This window comes from Alligator sinensis, unplaced genomic scaffold, assembly GCF_000455745.1.
Source record: "Alligator sinensis unplaced genomic scaffold, ASM45574v1 scaffold740_1, whole genome shotgun sequence".
NCBI classification, from domain to species: domain Eukaryota; kingdom Metazoa; phylum Chordata; order Crocodylia; family Alligatoridae; genus Alligator; species Alligator sinensis.
Window position 1 is genome coordinate 1,108,190 of NW_005841964.1, and position 22,185 is coordinate 1,130,374.

Genomic DNA, 22,185 nt, shown 5'->3' on the forward strand with positions numbered 1-22,185 from the left:
TCTTTGTAAAAGACTTCTAAAGATAAAATTCAAATTAAGACTTTAAACAAAGTCAGGACCTTTTGCACGTAGTCCAAAAACAATGACTTAGATAAGGAGATAAATCTTATCTTCTTCCTGAAACTGGCTAATGGGCAACCTTTACAAACATTCAAACTATTTCATTCAATATAACAAGGCAAAGATAAAGAACAAGCTGCACCTGGCAAAGGAAGTTAAGGACAACAAGAAGAGGTTCTGTAGGTATGTTGGCCAGAAACCATGGGCCCAAGGAAGCTGTGGTCCCACTGTTAACAAGCCAGAGAAGATACAAAAGAGGTGGAGTTACACAACATCTACTGTGAGCCTCAGTCCCCACAAAAAATTAAGCTGCAGCCAGACACCTAATAAGGGTTATTTGAATAAGGAAGGGGACAAGCTGAGGGAGGACATGAAAAAGAGATGGTTAGAGAGCTTTTGTTGGGTCTGAATGAAGCCAAGCTAGCAGGACCTGATAAGCTTCATCCCAGAATACTGAAGGAACTGGCAAAGGAGATCTCAGAGCCCTGGGCAATGGTCTTCATGAAGTCATTGGAGACAGGCCAGGTACCAGAGGACTGGAAAAGGACCAAGGTAGTGCCTCTCTTTAAAAAAGGAAAAAAGGAGAACCCAGGTGTGACAGAGCAGCTTCAGTGCTCCACCACTTTACGGGCTGTAGCAGGCAGCCAGCAGGTGCCTGATTAGGGTGGCCATTTTAATGCTCAGCTCTCAAGGCTGAGGCAGTAGTTTGCTGCCAGCCAGCATGGGAGGAATATCACCCCACTGAGCTACTACTCCAGGAACATCATGGAGGTAAAGGAGGGGGCTATGGGGAAGAAGGAGGCCCCTGGTCCTGGGCATGACTGAAAACTGCACCCTGCTGGGGTGGAGAGGCCTGGTGAGACTGCCTGTGGTGGGACAGTGCCATTTAAATGCCAGGACCACAAACTTCCCCAGCAAAAGGTAGGTAGGGGTGCCTAAACCCCAGCCCCCACCATTGGGTGGGTATGGAGTGAGCAAGGGGGGGCAGGGCAGGTATGCTTGCTGAAGCACCTGAGTCTTAAAGGGATGGAGGACCCTGGTGAGGTGGGCCAGGCAAGCTGGGAAGCAGCAACTGAGCCTGCAGGCATGGAGGAGCTCGATCTCTAGAGAGGGAAGAGTTGTTAGGGTCAAGTATGCTTACAGGGAAGTGCCTGAGCCAGAGGAGAACATTCAATCCCATGGCCCCAGAGTAGGAGCAGAGTGTTGGCCCACGGAAGGGGTGGAGTGACCCAGAGTTGAATAATCACCCAGTTCTGTGCAGATGAGGGTTATAGGAGAGGCCCAAAAGGCTGCACCAGAACTGGCCGAGGCATGGAGAGCAAAGCCTGATGGCCCTATGGGGTCACTCAAGTATGAATGTGGCCCTGGAGCGGGCAGAATGATGGAGGCCTTGTGAGAGAGGGCAGAGAGCAAGAGGCCCCACTGAGAGGGGGACAGTGTATATGGCCCACGAGGGCAGTGTGTGAGACCCAACTGTGTGCCCAGTTTGGCCCGGCCTTGAGCCATACATTTAACACACATTGAGATCTCTGTAAGGCATGGGACCTATGCAAGGGCATATACAGCTGGGCACTCAAAGGGCAGCCTCCCTCCTAATTAACATCTTAATTAAATTACAACAAGACATGGCAGGAGAGCGAGGTGGGCGGTTTGCCCATAGACAGGAGGTAAGCCAGTGTGAGCATCAGGTCTTGGGAGCTTGCCCCTGTCACACCAGGGAACTACAGACTGGTTAGCCTCATTTCAATACCTGGGAAGTTACTAGAGCACGTCTTAAGGAAAGCAATTTGTGAGCATCTGGAGGAGGGAAGGCTGATCACAACCTGCCAGCCTGGATTTTTTTGAAAAACAAATCATGTCAAAGAAACTTGATCTCCTTCTTTGATACAGTAACTAGTTGGGTGGATGAAGGGAATGGGTGGGTAAATGTATCTGGACTTCTGCAAAGCCTTTCGCAAGGTCCAACATGACCTCCTCATAAACAAATTGGAAAAATGTGGACTGGACAAAACTACTGTCAGGTGGATAGATAACTGGTTCACTACTTGCAAGCAAACGTTAATCATTAGCAGGTCCATGTTAGAATGCAAGGAGGCTTTGAGTAGAGTTCCACAGGGGCCTGTCCTAGACCTGGTGCTGTTCAACATGTTTATTAACTATTTGGGTGCTAGTATGGAAAGCTTCTTGAGCAAGTTTGCAGACAACATGAAACTCAGAAGGACTGCAACACACTGGAGGATGTGAGCACAATTCAGAAAGATCTCAACAAATCAGAAAGCTGGACTAGAGTTAACAGGATGAAGTTTAATGCAGACAAATGCAAGGTGCTACACCTCAGGAAGAATTATCAAAAACACAACTATAAAATGGGTGACACATGGCTTGATGGCAGCACTATGGAAAAGGAATTGAGATTGTTAGTATATCACAAACTCAATATGAGTCTGCAGTGTGCAGCCATACAAAAGGCAGATGTAGTTTTGAGATCTATCAATAGAAGCATTAGGTACAGGACACGGGAAGTGAACGTGCCTCTCTATTGGCTCTGGTTAGGCCTCCCCTGGAGTATCGTGTGCAGTTCTGTGCTCCACATTTTGGAAAGGACATGGAGCAGTTAGAGAGGGTCCAGAGGTAGGCAACAAAGATGATCAAAGGCATGGAAAGCAAGTCATATGAGGAGAGGATGACAGAGCTTAGCATCTTCAGCTTGCAGAAAAGGCACTTAAGAGGGGACATGATAGCAGTCTTCAAATACTTGAAGGGCTACCATAAATGAAAGAGAAAGCACTTTTTATCTCTTGTGCAGAGAAGAGGATGCATATGAATGACTTGAAGTTGCAACCAAGTGAGTTTAGATTGGATGTCAGAAAAAAAAACTTCTTCACTGTTAGAATAGGGAGGCAGTGGAATAGACTGTCTAGGGAAATTGTGGATTTTCCATCACTGGAGGTGTTCCAGTGGACAGGTTGAATAACCACTGGTTGGGGATGATTTAAGCATAGGTATGTTCTACTATGGGTATTTTCCATGCTTCTGGACTTCGATGGTTGTCCCCACCCCTTTCTGCTACATGTGTCAAAGTGTTTTTAAGCCTCCCTCAGAAATCATAGGTGTTGGCTGCAACAAGGCTGGGGACTTTGCTTGGCATGTGCCAATACTCCTGTTGGGACCAAAGCCAGAGGTTCCTGGCTAAAGGGTCTTGCCCCTCTACTTTCTCCCACCCCACCTCCTAGTTACGCTAATGTTGTATAGTAAAGAGGCAAAAGGTAACTGGCAAGAAACCACATATCTGTCTCTGTGAAGGATTACAGTGAAATAATGTGTCTGAAACCCATTCCCATGATTTTTTTTTTTTTTTTAATCTGACGCATTATATTAACCAATGTAAAGGACTATGTTGTGGTACATTTTTCCCCCCAAATTCCTTGTGTCTGATGTTGTTGGCCTTGATGGACAAATGAAGTATGATAGCGTTAGATGCATTTGACAGAACATGTCTTTGGCCTGCATAAATTACTGTCAGGGAATTTTCAGGCAAGTGCTGAAGTAAATTTGCAGTGACTAAAAATTGAGGTATAAATTATAGTATAATCACTGCTGCTGAACAATTTGATGACTAAAACAATTAACTGAATTTACCACTTAAATGAGTCTCCCACATTTTCCCCCCTTTTGTTTAACTCCTATTTTCAGACCCTTGGAGGGAGAGATTAAAGATGGGGTATATGCCTTATTCTATTGCAAAAAAATTCATATTTCTCTTTACAAACTTTCTGCCCTTTACCTCACAGTGAGTCAGAGATGAAAATAACAGCTTGTATTCTAGCCTTCCTTCTCATTTTAGCTAATCAGCTGACATTTGGGAGAAGCTAGGTACCCAGTCTCCCACACAGATGTGCTAACAGCATTCCAGTCATTCTCCGCTTTATCTTTCTTTTCTTTCAGACAAACTTATTGTACAGTCCTAGAATATTCCATTTTAAGGATGAATGGGAGAATATCATGCACAGTATGGACTACTGGCTTTATGAACTGTTCCTGATGACTGCAGTCACAAACTTAGTAACAGACTTTTCTAGAGAAGTTACCACAATCAGTTAGGTCTGATACTACATTCAACCAGGTTTATCTCAAACCAGTTTCAGGCATTTTCAAACTGGTTTATGTGCACTGAACATCTGTTCTGTTACAGGTTTAAACCAGTTTCTGATCACTTAAGCCAGCTTATGTGTAAGGTCTATCGGTAGGCTTAGGGAAAAGTGAGAGGGCATGAACTATAAAGATTTAAAACAGCAAAAGCAAATAAAGACCCAACATATATTACTTCAAAAATCACATGACTTTCATGGTAATTTCAGGATTGTGATGGTCTGGACATTATGTTCTTTGAATTGCTGGTGAGGGGGGAGATGCATTTAAAATACTAAAAAATAAATAACAAACCTGAAGCTTCTTGTAGATGGGAAAAGTAGAGGGCCAGCAAAAGGTGGTGGTGTGATTTCCACAGGTAATAATACTTGTCAAGTTCTCCCAAGCAGCCACAAAAGTGCAGGGAAGATAACAGTTGGCCAGACTATGGCTGGGAGAATGTCATACCACCATGTCAGCCTGTTTGCTTAGGCCAGTGGTTCTCAATCTTGTTGGACTTGAGGCACCCCTCACTAGACTCAAGACTTCTAATTCTGTGAATTGAGTGGCACCTGATTTCAGAAACTAGTTTATGCATTACTGTGCTTACCTCCTGGCAGAGTGGGTAGATAGTGGGAGTGGTAAACTGGCCAGGGAGGGACAAGTATCTGCTTATCTGGCCAGGGAGAGGTCCTTATCTGTTTATCTTTTCAGACCTCACTTATCTCCTCACACCTTCAAAGGATATGGCAGCATCCCAGAGTGCCACAGCAGCCCTGATGAAAATTGCCTTCTCAGACGAAATGAACTCATGTATAAAAGGGCTGCAAAGTTTGCCTTCATATCTTCAATCTTTCCATCTGGAAAACTAGGCAAATGCTATTAGGTTGAAAAGGTCATGTTATTTTTGGCACTCCTACACCAGGTTCTAGGTGGAGCCCAGGACTAGACTGGATTGCAAAAAGGTGAAGAAAAAAACCCACTATTTCAATCTCAAAACCACACTTCCAGGGCACAGTGTTCTATTCTGGTACATACAAAGTTAAGATGAAGTTGCCACATCAATTTAGAACATGTTCTGTTGGAGGAGTCAAAATGAGATTGCAGTTAATACTAGATCTCACTGAGGTCTGCTCCCTCACAATGTCACATTTTCTTAGGATATGTCCCCATTGTAGTCATCACTGTAACTGCAGTGTAGTGTAGACCTACCCAAGCTAACTTTAAACTGGCTCTCGGCTTGCCTATACACATGCTTGGAGGTAGTGGGGAAGGAAGGGCATTTTAATTAGAGCATTTCCCAGAGAGCTGCTCTAATTTAAATGGCTCACTGACACATGTATTAAGCCCTTGCACCCCTCCCCCCACACACACACATTTCAAAGTGACTGCAGGATGCTTTAACAAAAGCTCATTAGATGAGCTTTAGCTAAAATGCTCCCACAGCCATTTTGAAATACTAGGGGGCTTAATATACATGATGCTGAGCTGTTGCTAGAGTGTTCTAATTAGAACATGAATGAGCACATCTATAGGCAGCCTTGGATACATATAGCAGTCTACCTGTGGCAACCAATAGCTCTGTGTAGACTGAAAACCCTGCCTAGGGAGCAGGTTAGCCTATGCTGAGCTGTAGGCTGCCATAGCCATACTTCTACCAAATCTTAAACTAGCTAGCTTGTGTATAGCTGTATTGCACTGCAATCACAGCAGTGACTGCAGAGCAGGTATCCTCCTAGAGGATGGAGAAAGTTTCAAAAAGCAAATCCTTTAGGAGGAAAAAATAGATACGTGTTAAGGTAATAGACTAGGACTCTTGCGGTCTAGGCCAAATCTTGGCTCTTCCAGGAAAATGATATTTGACCTTAATTTCCTCTATACACAGATTTTTGTCATTTGTAAAATAGACATAATGTTCCCCTCTACTCCCCCTACCTTTTAAGTATGGTTTAGGGAGGTATATGTCACCTAACACAGTGGGACTAAGGATCTCAAACACAGTTTGTATGGAATTTATAACCGGGGGGGATACAAATCACTCAACTTACAGGACAAGTAGACTTCAGATTGAAATCCCCAGTTATGAATAAGCCTCATTGCTTTTACTTTCAGAACAAATCCAAAGGTAAAAGGGACATACTTCCCTGATGTTAATTTAGGCCCAGGTGCAGTTTTGTAAGAGCTTAAGATTTCAGCCTGTGAAACAGGATCAACTAAATGCACGAGATTTCTACCATTTTTTGAGTAAAATGTAATGAGATGAGCTCATCTATGCTGCTACTGTTGAACTTAATTCAAATCCTACAAGTAATACAGGCTCAAAATCTGAGTAGTGATATAAATCAATTTGGATCCACATCTAAACAATACCTCCTTTATCCATCTCTGTCTGACTTTGTGTCAGTCCTGAAGAAGCTGCATGTGGCTATTCTGTTAGAATCCAGTATCTGGAGTTCAGCACAGGAAGATAAAAGACAGCATGACTACATGCTTTTACAGAAGAAGTGGGTACTCCTCCCTTTTCTGAGTTGGAAAGTATTCAGAAAATCACTAATACTTGTTCTGTGGTAGATATACCATACAAGTCCCACATTCTCTCTGGGTTGGGTTGCTTCCTTAGCATATTATATTTGGAATTTATTCTGTACAGGACTGAAACTTAAAAGCCAACAACAGCAAATCTGAACCCTTGTTTGCTTTTACTGCCACAGAAAACCTTATTATTGTTTTTAATCCAATTATAGTTTTTAATCCAAATCCTGTGTGATTGTCTTTCTTGGAATGATATGTTTTAAGATGATACTTGTATGTGATACAACGTAAGATTATTTTATCCTTCCCACTTCTGTGACCAAATGTGAAAAAGGAAAAATCCTGTGGGATTCCGGGGAGAAAGCTTGACAAAAAATAATAGGAGGATCTATGTCAGCAGAATCAGTTCATTCAATTCCACAAAGCCTCTATGTTAATTTTTAATTCCTTCCTGGCTCTATTTTCAATCATTTGGAAAAATGCAGGCTTTCATATTTGAGAGAACACAGAAGTCAAAGGGCCTGATCCAGCTCTTATGGAAGCAAGCAGTAAAACTCCCATTAACCCCTGTGATGGACCACTGGGAGGAAGAAAACTGGAAAGCAATCTACTGGGTGCAAAGAGTAGATACAGAAAGGGAGAGTGAACTGGGTATAACCATGGGTTTTTCCACTGTTCCTCTCTCACTTGCATCCTCCAGCATTTAAGATCTAGGAAGTTCTGATTCAGAGACTGGACCTCTAACTCCCATGTTCAATAGCTACGGATGCCCCTTTTGTCCAAAAATGTGTCCAGTCTCTTTTTGAATCTGGCTAAATTGTAAACTTCCACAACAACTGGTGGCAATGAGTTCCATATTTTAATTACATACCTAGTGAAAAAAATAACTTCTTTTTGTTACTTTTAAACTTACTGACTGCTAGTTTCATTTTGTGACCTCGAGTTCTTGCATTGTGAGATAGTAACTACTAACTAGTAGTGGATGAAAAGTAAAGTGTGGCTTTGCATGCTTGTGTGGCTGAATACTTGGTTCTGCCTACCGAGAGAAACAATATAGTTTAGAGAGAGTTTCTGCAAATACCAGTATAGCTTTTTATTCCTCAGGGCCACCCTGACTTGTAGTGAATCCTCTATTAGTGGCAAGGTACAACTATCCTTAGACCAAAGGGCTTATATCAGTCTTTGAGCATATGGTTTCACAGATTTGAACCGGGACTCAAAGCCTATTTCTAGCTGATTGGAAATGGCACCAGTTCTAATCAGTTGGAAGCTATTCTGCTTTTATCCCACCATGCTGATTTGACATAGTTTCATAGTTTTAGGGTCGGAAGGGACCTAATAGATCTTCTAGCCCGACCCCCCGCCAGGGCGGGAGAACAACAAAAAACCCTAAAAACAAAAACGGGACTCAAATGAGTCCAGCCAGGTAGGCATCCAGCCTCTTCTTAAAGACCCCCAGGGTAGGGGCCAGCACCACCTCCCTTGGAAGTTGGTTCCAGCTCCTAGCCGCCCTAACTGTGAAGTAGTTTTTTCGGATGTCAAAAACATCTATCTGACTCTCTTGGTTTCCCACTACTCTTTCCTTCTCCAGCATCCTTGAATGCTCCCTGCCTTCTAGTACCTCAGTAATATTTCTCTCCTCTTCCAGCTTCTCCCTGGAATCCCTGCTTCAATTACCTCACATTCAGTTACCTTCCAGTAGCCTTCCTTGTGCTCCCAGGGATACCAACTTTCGCTACTGACCCCCCTTACTGCCAACACTTTAATTAAATGGCAACTAAACCTCCCAGCCCTAAATTAACTCATTTTGCTTTCATTACAAAGAGAAAGCTGATATCTTCTGACTAGCCCACATAGCTTTCCTTAAGACATTCAGTATGATATCTCTGGTGTGATATCACTGGAGTATTTAGAAAACATGCCTGTTTCAGCTAAGAGTGGAGTCATTTTCAAGTTTGAGCAAATTCCTCTCGCACAGCAGTGACATCCACTTCTGCTCCTAAACCCCTAAAAAAGCATACCCCCAAAGTTTTGACCCCAAAAAGGAGGGATTTTAGAAGCTCCTTCAAACCCACCTGAGTTCCCAAGTGTCATTGCATTGAAGGTGCCTCAAGTAACAGTGGTATGCAGCAGTTTAAAACCCTAAGATAAATAAAAACTCCCCATGAACTGACACCCGCTTACCTTCTCCAGTATTAAGATAGCCTAGCTGACCTTCTCTGCCACCCTCTTTTATGTCATTTTGGTGCCTTAAATATGGGCACCCTGGATTTCTCTTCCAAAGTCTGCTTGCCTTTCTGAAGCTGGCCACCATTCTTGGGGAACTAGCCCACAGGCTTTGCTGGGTGTTAGAGGCAGAGAGGTCCAAAAAAGCCTAATTAAGTAATCCAAAAGCTTTGAATATGCCCTGAGACCTTTTAGTCATTTTATATCAGGTGCAATTAAGAGGGAATAAGTAGAAGAAATTAATGGAGGGGGCTGTGTCAAATCTGAGCTCTGGATCTATTGCACACAATTTTAAGAGTTAGTTGGACAAATCTGATCTAGAAGCCAAATATGTGAGTTTAAAAAGTATGCCTCAGTCTGCAATCAAACACGTAAATGTAGCTCATACAGACATACCCAATGTAGCATCAAACAAATAAACCTGGGTAACTGATACCCATTCATGTCTACACGGCTTTTAGCAGGAGTCTTGTATCGGGGTTGGTAGAGAATATTGCTGCAGCTACACTTCTGTCAATACCTACCCAGTTGAGAGTTGCCTTGGGTATGTCTCGGGCTAGGGACAGAAGTTACACACAAACTGTGTATAAGCTCAGTTCATATAAACCAGTTTCAAAATGGCTGAAATTGGTTTAAGATAAACCTGGTTGAATACAGTATCAGACTTAACTGATTTGTGTCAAACAGATTTATGAAACTTCTGTCCCAGACCCTTTCCTGGTTCAAGTTAAATCAGAGTCCCCCAGCATGCTTGAAGCCTTGAGCAAGGCTGTGCTGTCTGCTCCAGACAGTAGGGCTGGCCCCAGCAAAGATTGGACTGATTCAGCCTTGGCCTTTTTGACTGTCTGTACCTAACCAATAAGGAACAATTGCATTGCCAGTATCACTGAACATTTTGGGGTAATTGAAAAGCTTTGTAAGCCTGGCAGACAAGAATTACTTTATTGCTAATTGTTTGTACTAAATATTATTTTGCCCTAGATTTCTTGGAATGATGAAGTGTTATTCTCAAAGTATCAGTGCTTAACTGCAAAGTCTTGTCATGTAAAATCCCTAACACCTCTTTAAGATTCCAATGTGCTTCCGGTGCTGTTTTTGTACTTATTTGCAATAAAAAGCGGATTCCTCTGAGTGCTTTGGATTTGGCTGAATGAGATTTACATCCAGCTTCTTAATACTGTTTCCTGGTATTATAGGAAAAAGAAAAAGCTTTTTCAAGTCCTTTCAGATTCCCATTTCAGGGTCCTGACTTCTTGGTTTTTTTCCAACAACTTCCATTTTACAAAAGCAGCGTGGTTACTATAGACATGCGCAGTCTAATTTGTTCCGGGGCATGGGTTGGGTGTAGAATTCAAGTTAAGCATAAGAACCGGTTGAAATTCCATTGCAAGCTGTAGATTTAACCCATGATGTATTATCATTTGAAAGACTTCCCCACGGAAGTTCCTACTTTAAATCATGACTATAGTCTTTATTTTCGCTTTAGATTTCTTCCCAGTCTGCTGTTTGCTAAAGAGATTCTTAGTCCTATACCATGCTACTCCAGTACAGGAACCACCTTCAATTACGCTGATAATGATAAGTAATAATTTGGGATTTGGAGCTGAGGCCACCCCGCAGATTTCATAGTGGGTCAAGAAGGCACTCTCTGAGATGGCGTATTCTTTTGCAGATATAGGCAAATAGAGATTATTTGGTAAACGGGCTCTTGGGTGAGTCTGCAAATTAGTAATGAAGTATAATATTTTCTTTCTGTATAACAAGTTCAAATCTATTATGACTGAAAGTTGTGATCATCAACATTTTGGAGCTTTATCTCAGATGACTTTGATGGCCTAAATCATTACCAGCAGTGACCTCAAATTTCTGAGAGCTCCATTTGTAGCAGGGTAAAAAAGAGGCTGAATTCTTGGAAAAGCTCTAGAGATGGATCTATTGTTGTCTCAATCTAGGCAGTATGTCAGGTGAGGGTTCAGAAACAAAATGTAAAGAGACGCTTGCTATGCCACTGCTCCCCGTGCAGTAACTGTTCTGCAAATATGCAGAAAATGTTGGTCATCAGAGGGGACTGTCTATCACAAGCACTGGACCATACTCATAAAGCTGGGCAGTCGATACAACTGTGGCACAAGTATTTGTCAGGCCCCAGATGTCTGTAATATGTCTGGACCTCTCATCATTAAAAAGGAAAGCTTAGTCATACAGATCTGTAAATCATTTTCTTTAGAACTAAATAGTTGGCTTCCTATTTTCCTCTAAAATGCTAATTTAATTAGATTCTAATTTAATTTGGTTTAATGTAGAATTTTTTTTAAAAGCTCATCTGACACATGAGTTGACCTTAAGCTGTGGTATGTGCCATAAGTGGCACATGCTGCTGCCGTATGCAACACACAAGTCCCACATGCTCAGTTAAAGGGAGCACCAGAATGAATTCAGGGGGAGCTCCAAGACCCTGGCCAGTGGCAAGGGGTTGAGGCAGGACATTTTGCAAAAGGAACTGTCAGATCAGATTCAGCGAAATCCAAATCCAAGGTTAACCCTTCCCTGGGGCTGCAGCTACCTCCCAATATAGGGCTTTGGATCCACACTTGCCATATAAAACTATGGCAGTTGTGGTGTCAGGGAAAAGTTAACTTGGCTTGACTGTGACACCTCTCACAGGAGTGTCCTGCCCCGATCCACTCTGGGTAGCCAAAGGCATGAGCCCCCTGTCTCCCTCTTGGCTGCCCAAGTCAACTGGCCTAAACTAACTGTCCGAAGCCCATGAGAATCTGGGTTACTCAAACTCTTGATCTGAATTTATCACTTCTGGCCCTTCTCTGCTTTTAAGTTTCTGCCACTTTCACACATGGTTAGTAGTAGTAAGGTCTATGAGATTAAACGGGCTAATAGTGATGTTTTACTTGCCATGATTAAAGGCTGTAAGTTTTTCTTGTCAAAACACATGAATTTTCTTTCCAGATGCCAACAACAAATTTCCTTCGTTTCATTTTAAAATACAAAGGGGAGAGAAGCTTGCTTTAGAATGTCACCCATCTCATTTGCTTTATTTCACAAATTACTTGAGCACCTCTTTGTGCTTTAACCCAGAGATTTCCTAGTTTTTCTTGATTAGAAAAGCAGTCATCTCTCCTTCTATCCAGAAACATGAATTGCAATAAGGGAGATATTGGAAGAATTTTGAATTGTTTCAAGTTGCAAAGTCACAGAAAATAAAAGAAAGTACTTCTCGTGCAGGACTCCTGGTGAAATTCTTAGAACTCATACCCGCTGAGAAAGCATCAATAACCATAACATTTCACAGCCCCCCCTTTTAGAACCGCAGCCTTAACATTTTGTGGGGAAATAAAGCTTTGGTTAACCTTGGCACCAGCAGACCTCATTAAAATAACAGCCTGTCAGTTTCAAGTTTAAAATAACAGGGTTGTCAGTTTTATATGCAGTGGAACAATCTGCAATTTTATTCTCTGTGAAATAATTTGTATGAAGCATATGGTTCTAAGAGAAACAAAAAGACTGACCAATAGTGCCATCTTGAGGCCTATGTTACTCCAAAGCATCTCATCACCATAGGGCCTCCTGCATACTCACATGCAAACAGCTGTGACAACATGCAGTCTGCCAGCCTATGATTTATAAAACTTTTAGACCCTACTTGGCATACAGCTACATTTCTAAAAGACTTAAAATAACCTACAATTAAGCATATAATTTAGTAACCGCTTGGCTTTTCATTGTATTTCATTAGGAAACCCGGGCTTATATAACGCATGAAAAAACTAAATATGGAACATGTAAAGTTAGTTTTGTTCACGGTAATCTGTTTCTCAAACTACATCCTTGTTCTTCTCGCTGAGCCTCACCTTGTTTGGTTTTTATATAATCTCCTATTCTTCTGGAGCTGATCTTTCATCAGCTCCTGCCATTACAAGTTAAACATTAGGTACAATCAGCCCCTATCATGGTCATGGCAAAATACAGACGTTTCCTCCATTTAATTTAATCATGAGTTCATTTTTAACAGTTCGAGTACCCCAGATTCTCAAAAATTTAATAAGAAGGTAAAACAAGCTGTACCATTTATCACAACTTTAAACTGATATCAATTCAAAATTTAGAAGTTGCCAGGTAATTACTAACCCAGGTGATGATTCTGAACATGGGAACATCATCAAGAAAGATGTGATGTTTGAAATGCAACAGAAGTAAAAGACTATAATTGAGAGTTGTCTCATTCAGTTATAGTTGTTGACATAGGCTACACAGGGTGACAGTCATGTAAATAATAAGATCACTAGTTTATTTCAGACAAGCTAATAGAAATTAAACAAAAGGAAAATACAATATATACCCTTTATTCTGCAACTGTGTAACTAAGAAACAACTGTCGATAAATATATTCAGTCAATCTGCTATTAAGCTTTGACATGCTATTCTCATATTAAATGCAACATCAAAATCTTAGCACATAAGCATAATATGTATTTAGCTAGACTATACATGCTATAAGAATGCTGATTGCTGAATATGTTGCTATAAAGAAAATTGCAGGCCATTACTCTTAAAATGCTTTCAGATTAAATCCCTAATGAATATAAATATAGATCGATGTATGACACTCATAGACATTTTTCTGCCTGCCTGCCTGACATAACATAAATTAAATCATAATGATCTGTGCATTTTTCTACCTTCCTTTTAATGACGTGGGGGCTGCACTTTACTATACCACACACAACTTAGGTAGTCAGCCCTCATAGCCATAAATCTGTTCTCCAACTGCCCATTATTACAGCATCACTACATAATTTTTAATAAATTTTGCAACTATAATGCATGTGAATGCCAGAGTAAGGGAATGGGAGTGTCTGAGAGCAAGTGAGTGCCAGTCTGACTAGGATACTGTAGGAAACTGTTTGATCTTTCACCTAGAAATAATATGGTCCCAACTCTAAGGTGGGATTAGTGGTAGCAGTTAAATGTTGCATGTCAGTTAGTTAATGGGTTTACATGGTCCATGTAAGTTGCACAAATTCAGCTTTTTTGGTGGTAACCTGCTGGCTTTCTCCTACACCCTCCTCTTCATTGGTTTTCAGGCTATTTCAGGCCCTTCTACCTACTCAGCATGTAAATGACATTTGTTCTACACACCTCATGAATGCCAAGAGCCAGATCCACAGCTGATGTATACTGGCATTGCCTCAAATCATTGTAAATTCCTGCTATAGTTTACCACTCATGCTCACTTAACATACGTACTGAACATTTGCACCATAATACGCTTAAGTGCAGAATGGTGTCCAGAAAACTTCATGAGAGTTACAGCTCCTCACACTGCAACTTTTTGTGACTAGAAGGAAGTGCCTGTCTCTGGGGAGTTAAGACATTCTCCAATCTGGCATTTTTCCCTAAGATTCTTCTGAATATTGCATGGGAAAAGAGGTCTACAGAGAAACATATTTAGCTTCCAACTTAAATTGAAAACAGCAAATTCTCCAAAATATGCAGAGTAACCATAAAAGCAGAGCACAACAATCTCAGACAGCTAAGACTGATAGAAACATTTCTCCTGAAAGTACTTACCAAGCCATATAACGTTATTACAAGTGTGATGTTGGACAGATTATTACCCAGAGAAAACAGCACGTAGAAGACTGGTCAATTCCTGACTGACTACACAATTTCCAAATAGGTTTGATACATTTCTCAGGTTGTCCAACTTCTGAGAGGCTGGGGTCCACATGCCAGGCAGGCCACAGGCCTCCCTGGGCACCACCTATTGGACAGGCTCCCCTAGGCTACTCTTTGCTGCCTCCAAAAGAAGGGGGCCAAGAAGTAGAAGGAGTAGGAGCCCAGAAGTCACAGCAGCAGCTAGAGCAATTTGGAGGAGCAGTTCCTGTATGGAAACCTCTGGGCCATGAGTTGGACAAAACTGTTCTATAGTAATGACATTTCAGAATTTTATTTTAGGCCTTTATTATGCTTCCACTGCCTTTTGCAAAAAGAATGAAAAAATCAGAACAATAGCATTTTACGCAGTGGTATAACTGGACAATTGAGCACCTTGGGTGGTAGCTGCACATGCAACATAGCTGCAGCAATTAGTCAGCACAAGTACTGCTCTCTTTTGGCTAGGGACAGAAGTTACACTGGTTTAAGTGATCAGAAACTGGTTTAGACCTGTAACAGAATAGAAGTTCAGTGCACATAAACCAGTTTCAAAATGGATGAAACTGGTTTAAGATACACCTGATTGAATGTAATAGCTCATTTAACTGATTTGGGTCAAACTGGTTTACAAAACTTCTGTCCCAGACCCCTTCCTGGTTCAAGTTAAATCACAGTCCCCCCCAGCATCCCAGCATTTTGTAGTCCTGGGCTAGGCTGCGCTGTCTGCTCTTGAAAGCAGGGCTGGCTCTATCCCTCTGCTCCCTAGCAAGAGCGGTGAGGGCTGACTTACTGGCCTCACTGGCTGGCTCACTGCCCCCACCAGGCAAACCCCAGCTGGGGTCTAAGGCCAGGGAGGGAGTTAAACTTCCCTTCCCCTGAGTATGGAGCTGCCCTGCCCTGCTTAGTGCTGGCTGCGACTGTGGACTACAAATCTCAGAGGCACCTGCAAGCAGGAAGAGGGAGTGATGAGCAACCCTGCGGAGTCCTGCTGCTCTGATTCTGGACTGCAAATCCCAGAGACCTCAGGGACAGCAGGAAGAGGAAGTGAACACACAGCCCATGCCAGCTATGTGCCAGAGAGCTGTGCTGTAGTGCTCCCTGACTTCTGCCTTCAGCCACTGCAGGCATTTATGTGGCTGCATATCCTGAATCAAAAGTGAATGTCTGTTCATTTACTTAGTCTAAACTGCAAATATTGAACCAATAACCTGCAAAGACTGAGTCCATTCAGCCTTGGACTTTTTGACTGTCTGTACTTAGCCTTTGCAATCCCTTCCTCCAGGTTGGCACCCAGGGCTGGTGCCCCATTCCTCCTCCCCTTCCTCTTCCCTTTCCTCCACCCTGTATGCCGTTATGCTTCTAGGGCCTTTGAAGCTCAATTTATACTCTGAGCTTCAAGAGTCTAAAAATAAGGTTAAAATATGCCTAACTGCTATACTGCTTAACTACATCAGGATGGAAGTATCTTTCCATAAACCACACAGAACACCTGTGGGAGAATTTTAAAATAATCCCAGAGTCTACAGAGTCTTCCTCTGAGCCCCAGTCTGGTACCTTTCTCTGGAAAAGCCCTTTTCCCATCTTTGCACAGCTAAGTTAAAGATCAAACATTTAACATCTCTTACTGAAAGAGTAACTTATTCAAAATAAGTTTGGCACCTCTCTCAGCTTGTCCAACTTGTAAAAGGCCAGGGACATGCATTCTATTAAATGCACAGGCAGGCCAAATTAACTACATGTACAACTTTCACATGTATCACCATATAAGCACTAAGGGAAGAGAAAGGTAATTCTTTATAAGAACCAATTTGTCAGTCCCTTTATTTCAGAGGGATATTTGTTGCATTTCAGAACAAACTTTCCAAACAATGTTTAGAGGCCTTGTTCATAACAGAATACATTTGGCAAGTAGGTAGATAGAGATAGAAGTTAACTCCACCCAAAGAGATATGAATGCCATTTATGATAAATCCCTTCTAGAAAGAGTGGAAAAGAGCTATCTATATGCGATATCTGAACTGCACAGGCCTTTTGTTTAAATGTTTTCATAAAAGACTAACTGAGTGTGGCGGGCTCGCTGCTTTTGCCTGGCAAGCCCGGCTTGGAGAAGGACACTTTGGATTGGTGGAACATTTCCACCAATCAGGTAACAGCTGGGAGGGGCTTGCCTTGCCCCTGCTCAGAAAGGGGGGATGTGAGGAGCCCCTGGACCTGATTGAAGACTGCGCTTTGCAGGGCTGGCAGACTTCAGGGACGGGGCCTCCGGTGTAAATAAAAACCCAGCACACTCAGCATGCTGGGCAGATGCAGCAAGGGACAGCAAGAGGAGAGGAGCTCCAGAGAAGACCATCATCTGGACCCAGTCTGAGCCTTGATGGTGCATGGATCGGCACACAGAGAGCTGACCCTGGGAGCAGCTCGACTGCTCAGGCCCCACACAGTGTGCAGGTCAGCACATGGAAAGCCCACCCTGGGAGCAGCTCAAGGCTGCTCAAGTTAGCCCTGGCTCTAGGCCAGATAGCCAGAGCCCTGCAGTGTGGCTCAGCATGAAACTAAAAGATCCTCGGTGCCCAGAGCAGAGCCCGGGAAGGGGAAAGACTCCTAGCATGAGGCTGGGGAACTGGAGCCAGTGAGGTCTTGGTTCCCATAGGAGTTCCCTGGGTACCCAATGTGGGGCTCAGGGGCCAGAGGGAAGAACCCTCAACTCAAGGTCAATGGCTCCAGGAGGCCTAAGATGGTGTGAGGACCCAGAGGCCAGATTGACAGCCCCCAGAGGAAGGACCGTGAGTTACCAGGAACCAGATCCCACAGGGCAAGGGACCCTGGGGGGACTGGGCCTAGAGGGAGAAGACCCTGTCCCATTTGAGGGACCAAGTGGGCGGAACCCAGATAGAGTACGTCTAATATCTAGTATAGTTATGTTTTCTATTTGGTATCTATTGTTATGGTTGGTGTTATAAATAGTTGGGTTTATTAATTCTCTATAATGGGCTCTATAAGGATGTCTTTATTAGCTAACCCACTTGTGGTATAAACTTGCTGGATTGACTGTCCTGGGATCCACCCCTCTTCTGGGCCTGAGGCACGGGTACTTACCCGAATGCCCTCCCTACGGCCAACTTCCTCCAGCTAACAGACCTTTATATGTATATTTGTATCTCTATCTGTAATTATATCTATCTTAAAGAGTTTTATATATATATGTTGGTAACTCAATAAATTGTATATAGTTAAGAACTTTGGGCTTGGGCTAACCCTATAGAGGAAAGAGGGATCCGCTCGAAATTCTGGCATCCATCTCACAGCACCCACTCCTGCCTACCCATCCCACTGACAATAGCGCACACCCTTGAGTGTACCCAAGTTACATGAGTTTGAAAGTTAATCTTAAATTCAGATAAAAAGCTTAGAGAATAATAAAAACAAAGAAATCATTTACAAGGCCACAGCTCACTAGAAGAGATACAGTAGTATGACTTCACAATGTGAGATGTGTTACCTGAATTCCCGGTGGCTTTTATCTCATTTTAGGGAAACTGTACATCTGATATTCAAAAAATATATTGTAAACAATACATAATCATGGAGACTAATAAGAAACTCTCAGTTGGTATGTTTGAAGTGATCTAATAAAAAGCCACTAGAAACCAGAGGAAAAAGCTTTGAATTCTATGCAATAATGTCCTCTACTTTTAGGTTGTATCTTTAAAACTACTTTACTTACATTAAAAAAAAAAATCACTGACCCATTCATCCATCATCTTTGTCTATGAGCTATCATAAATGTCACTATGTATTTGGAAAAACAAAGTCAGGGTCTACTTCAAGAGAGAAGAATGACTGGTTAGATAAAAATGTTAATACATCCAAGCTTCCAAAGGATTAGTAACAAGAACTGAAATGAACCGTTTTTTTAAAAAAAACAGGACAAATTGTATATCCTGAGTCCATGACTGTTATTCAAAATTTTTCAATTACAGACTGAAGTAAGATATAGGGGGACACAGCTAGCATGTGAAAATATTTGTTACCGCACTTCCCTTAACTCAAGCATGTATTTTTAAAATACACCCTTGGATTCATCTTAGTTTTAAGAAATTACAGTTAGAGAAAACATAATATTTGTCATTCTGCAGTGACTGCAGACTACAGCACCACCTTTTGGGCTTAGTGGAATAATATTACACTTACTAATGACCACAGTTTCCTGCAGTGATGAATGTTACTACAGATGCCTGGGAGTAAAGTCTGAATTGTTCTGGTACCAGAAAGTCACTGGTTCAGCCAGTGTTTCTTGCTTTCTTTTCTTTTATTTCTTTGTTTCTTTCTTCTTTGTTATAAAAAAGGAAAAGAGTTCTAGTACTGAGTTTTGATTCTAACTCAGACTGTGGCCTATTCTACACAACAAAGTTCCAAGAGATAGTTACTCACTTGTGACTCAATAAAATGTTGTTGTCCCAAATTACCACCAATATTTCTAATATAGACAATCAGAATCTCTGTGTAAAGAGTCAGATTGAGAACCATTTTCACATATTGATGAAGTCACTGTGCGGGCCAGCTCCCTATCCCATCCTCGCCATGTGCGAGCCGGGCCCGTGTTTGCGCACACGGACTGTGGCCAGCAGCCCGGGCACGCGGGGCCGAAGAAAACCGCGGGGTGGTAAGGTACGTGCGAGCTAGAATCAGTTACGGAGGTGTAATGGTTGATTGAAAAGATTATTTACTTACACCCAAGGTGGTCGTGGTGTAGGCTGGACAGCTTTCCAGGCACAGCTCCGCTTGAATCCTCGTTGGAGGACTCTGACAAACTCAGTTCTTTGACCCTGGAGTGGTTTAGGCTCCGCGGGTTCGGCAATTCTTTCCTCACGGAGTGGCTGAATCTCCGTGGGTTCTGTTCAGTTCCCAGGTCCCCCGGAGCTGTTAAGACTCCGTGGGTTCGAAAATTGGGTATATAGGATAGGGATACGTCTAGGATTGCGCTCGGTGACGGGGAGAGGCTAGAAGCTAAACAGACCTCCGTTGCCTGCTTAAGAAAGGTGCGTTGGGTCCGCAAGGGTCCACATTGCTTGGAGAACTTCACACAGCGCGAAGTCTCCTCCTCCTGGCGAGTTCTGTATCTCTCCAGGTTTCCTCTCTCTCCGACTTGGGCGGAAACTACCCAAGCCTTTTGTATGGCTAGCAAGCCAATACCTAGCCACCACGTATGCCTACATTTAGAACCGGCCAATAATGTGGCACGAATCTAAATACAAATGGCGGGAACTCCTTTGCACTGTGCATCACTATGATGCAAAAGAAATGCGCCATGCAAAGAAGGCTACAAACGGCGGGAAATACTCTTTTGCACGCGGGTTCTCCTATTGCAGCAGAAAACTCTACCGTGCAAAAAAGCTGCAATTTGGCGGGAACATAATTTAGCGGTGCCGAAGCACACAAAAACAAAAAAACCACAACTTTGGGTTGTGACAGTCACCTCTCCTGAGAATAAGGTCTGGGACAGAAATTTCATAAACTCATTTGACCCAAATCAATTAAGTCTGCTACTACATTCAGCCAGGTTTTTCTTATACCAGTTTCAGCCATTTTGAAACTGGCTTGTATGAACTGAGCTTCTGTTCTGTTACAGATTTAAACCAGTTTCTGATCACTTTAACCAATTTATGTGTAACTTCTGTCCCTAGCCTGTGTTCAGAATTGATGCCAGTAGCCTTATTTATATAAATAGTTTATCAAAAATAACTTAGAAAGTTTACAATCTGGCCCTAAATAAATAGTTGAGCAGACATAGGCATTATGAGAAAATGTCTGTCTTAGCTCCTTTCTAAAAGCTCACTGGAATGCATCATCTGTTCTACTACCTTTTATGCTCCCAAACCCTCACCCCCATTTCAAACCAGCCAGATTCTCTCCATGCCTCTTGAATTTAACACCTCTCTATGTGAACACCTGGCCTTAACAGAGCTGCCTGACTTGGTTGCTAAGTCACTAGTAAATCCCAGTATCTTTCTATCCCAGGGGAAACAGGAGTAGGAGGAATCCCTGTTCATAGAAATCTCTAACAGATGGCTCCTAGGGACCCAAAAGATCCAGCAAGGACCAGAAGGAACCACTATAATATTTTGTAATAGTATAACCTTCTTACAAGGTTGCTGAAGGTTTGTTCAGTGTTGATAAACTGGGTGCAGTTTTCTGGCTTGAGGGGGCTTCCCTGTTAAGATCTAAAAGGCTTGCACATGATGCTATGATACTAAAAACTAATCAGTTAGGATTGCTGGGGAGAGGGGAAGTAGGGAATTTCATATTTCTATCATAGCAGGAAACAAGTCACACCGGAATATACTGCTCTACTAATTTAGTATCTTGGTTACTGAGTTCCTGTTGAAAATGCATACAAGTGCTTCAGATGCAATATGCTCCAATGTTTCCATCTCCTGCAGTATAAAATGACATTCCACAGAGTTTAAGTACTTCAGAGCTGTGAGGCCCATTTTTTTTCAGTGGTATATACTATCTTTAGAACAAAAGATAAAAGAGGTGAATAGACAAGTACAACATCATACTTTAACCACCTAAATAAGTTCCAGTCTTAAAACTGAATGGAACAATGGATACCTTTTATTTCTTGTTTTTAAAAGAATAAACTCAGTGATTTCCTTTGAAAGCTATTCAATAAGCTCCCTAAAGTCCTAAAGCCATTTTATTTAATATGAAACATACTGTAGTTACTCAAATATAAGATGAATCCTCAATAATTAGATTCTGTATATGGAAAAAATATACATTTGTTATATTTTTCCAGGTATAGAATCTAATTATTGGAGGTTTGCCTTGAATTTCTCCCCTTCCCACTACTACTACCAGGAAAATAAAGCTGGGTGGTCAGGTGGCCTCTTTACCCATTTATCCCCATGCTGACTGGGGGGGGAAACTTGTCTTGTTTTCAAGTAAATATGGTATCTGTTTCTATAAAAAAAAAAAAAAAGCTTTCATAGGACTAGTGACATCATTCATTTCCTATATCCTACCCGTTTTTGTGGGGTTTTTTTTACTAATTCTTTGTAGATTTTTCTGTTTTAGTAAGCCAAACTGAAAAAAAACCAACCTTTAATCTGAATCTTTGGCCTCTTAAATATTGCTGAAAGTTCATTTGTTATGATCTGTGCCTGCCCTGGCATACTCTTGGTCTTAAAGGGTCTTATATCTATTCTAGTTCTGTTCCATCATTTCTTATGGTTGAAATCTACCTATATTCTGTAGCTACAAATATCAACCTAGGTCTGGCTACGTATGTGGATATGATCTCTGTGCTTGCATATCTAAACTTTTTTTAGAATCACAAAGAACCAAATTATTGCATTTCTTTCAGCCTTTGGGTATCATGCATCCATTCATCACTAGTGCATCGGCCATTAGGGGCTGTGCATGTAGAAATCAATCTAATATTTATTTAATACAGGACCAAATAGATCAGTAAGACATTTTTCTCTGATGAGACTGTGTAATTGAATTGACATTTACCAGGCTACCATGCATGCTGAAGAGGATGTATATTTAGAACCCTTC

General features: G+C 42.0%; 1 protein-coding gene across 1 annotated transcript in view; it reads left to right on the plus strand.

The window, feature by feature from the left end:
• GPC6 (glypican 6) overlaps nucleotides 1–22,185 on the plus strand; it is a 1,120,836-nt gene that overhangs the window by 1,081,888 nt on the left and 16,763 nt on the right. The gene's annotated exons all lie outside the window — the stretch shown is intronic.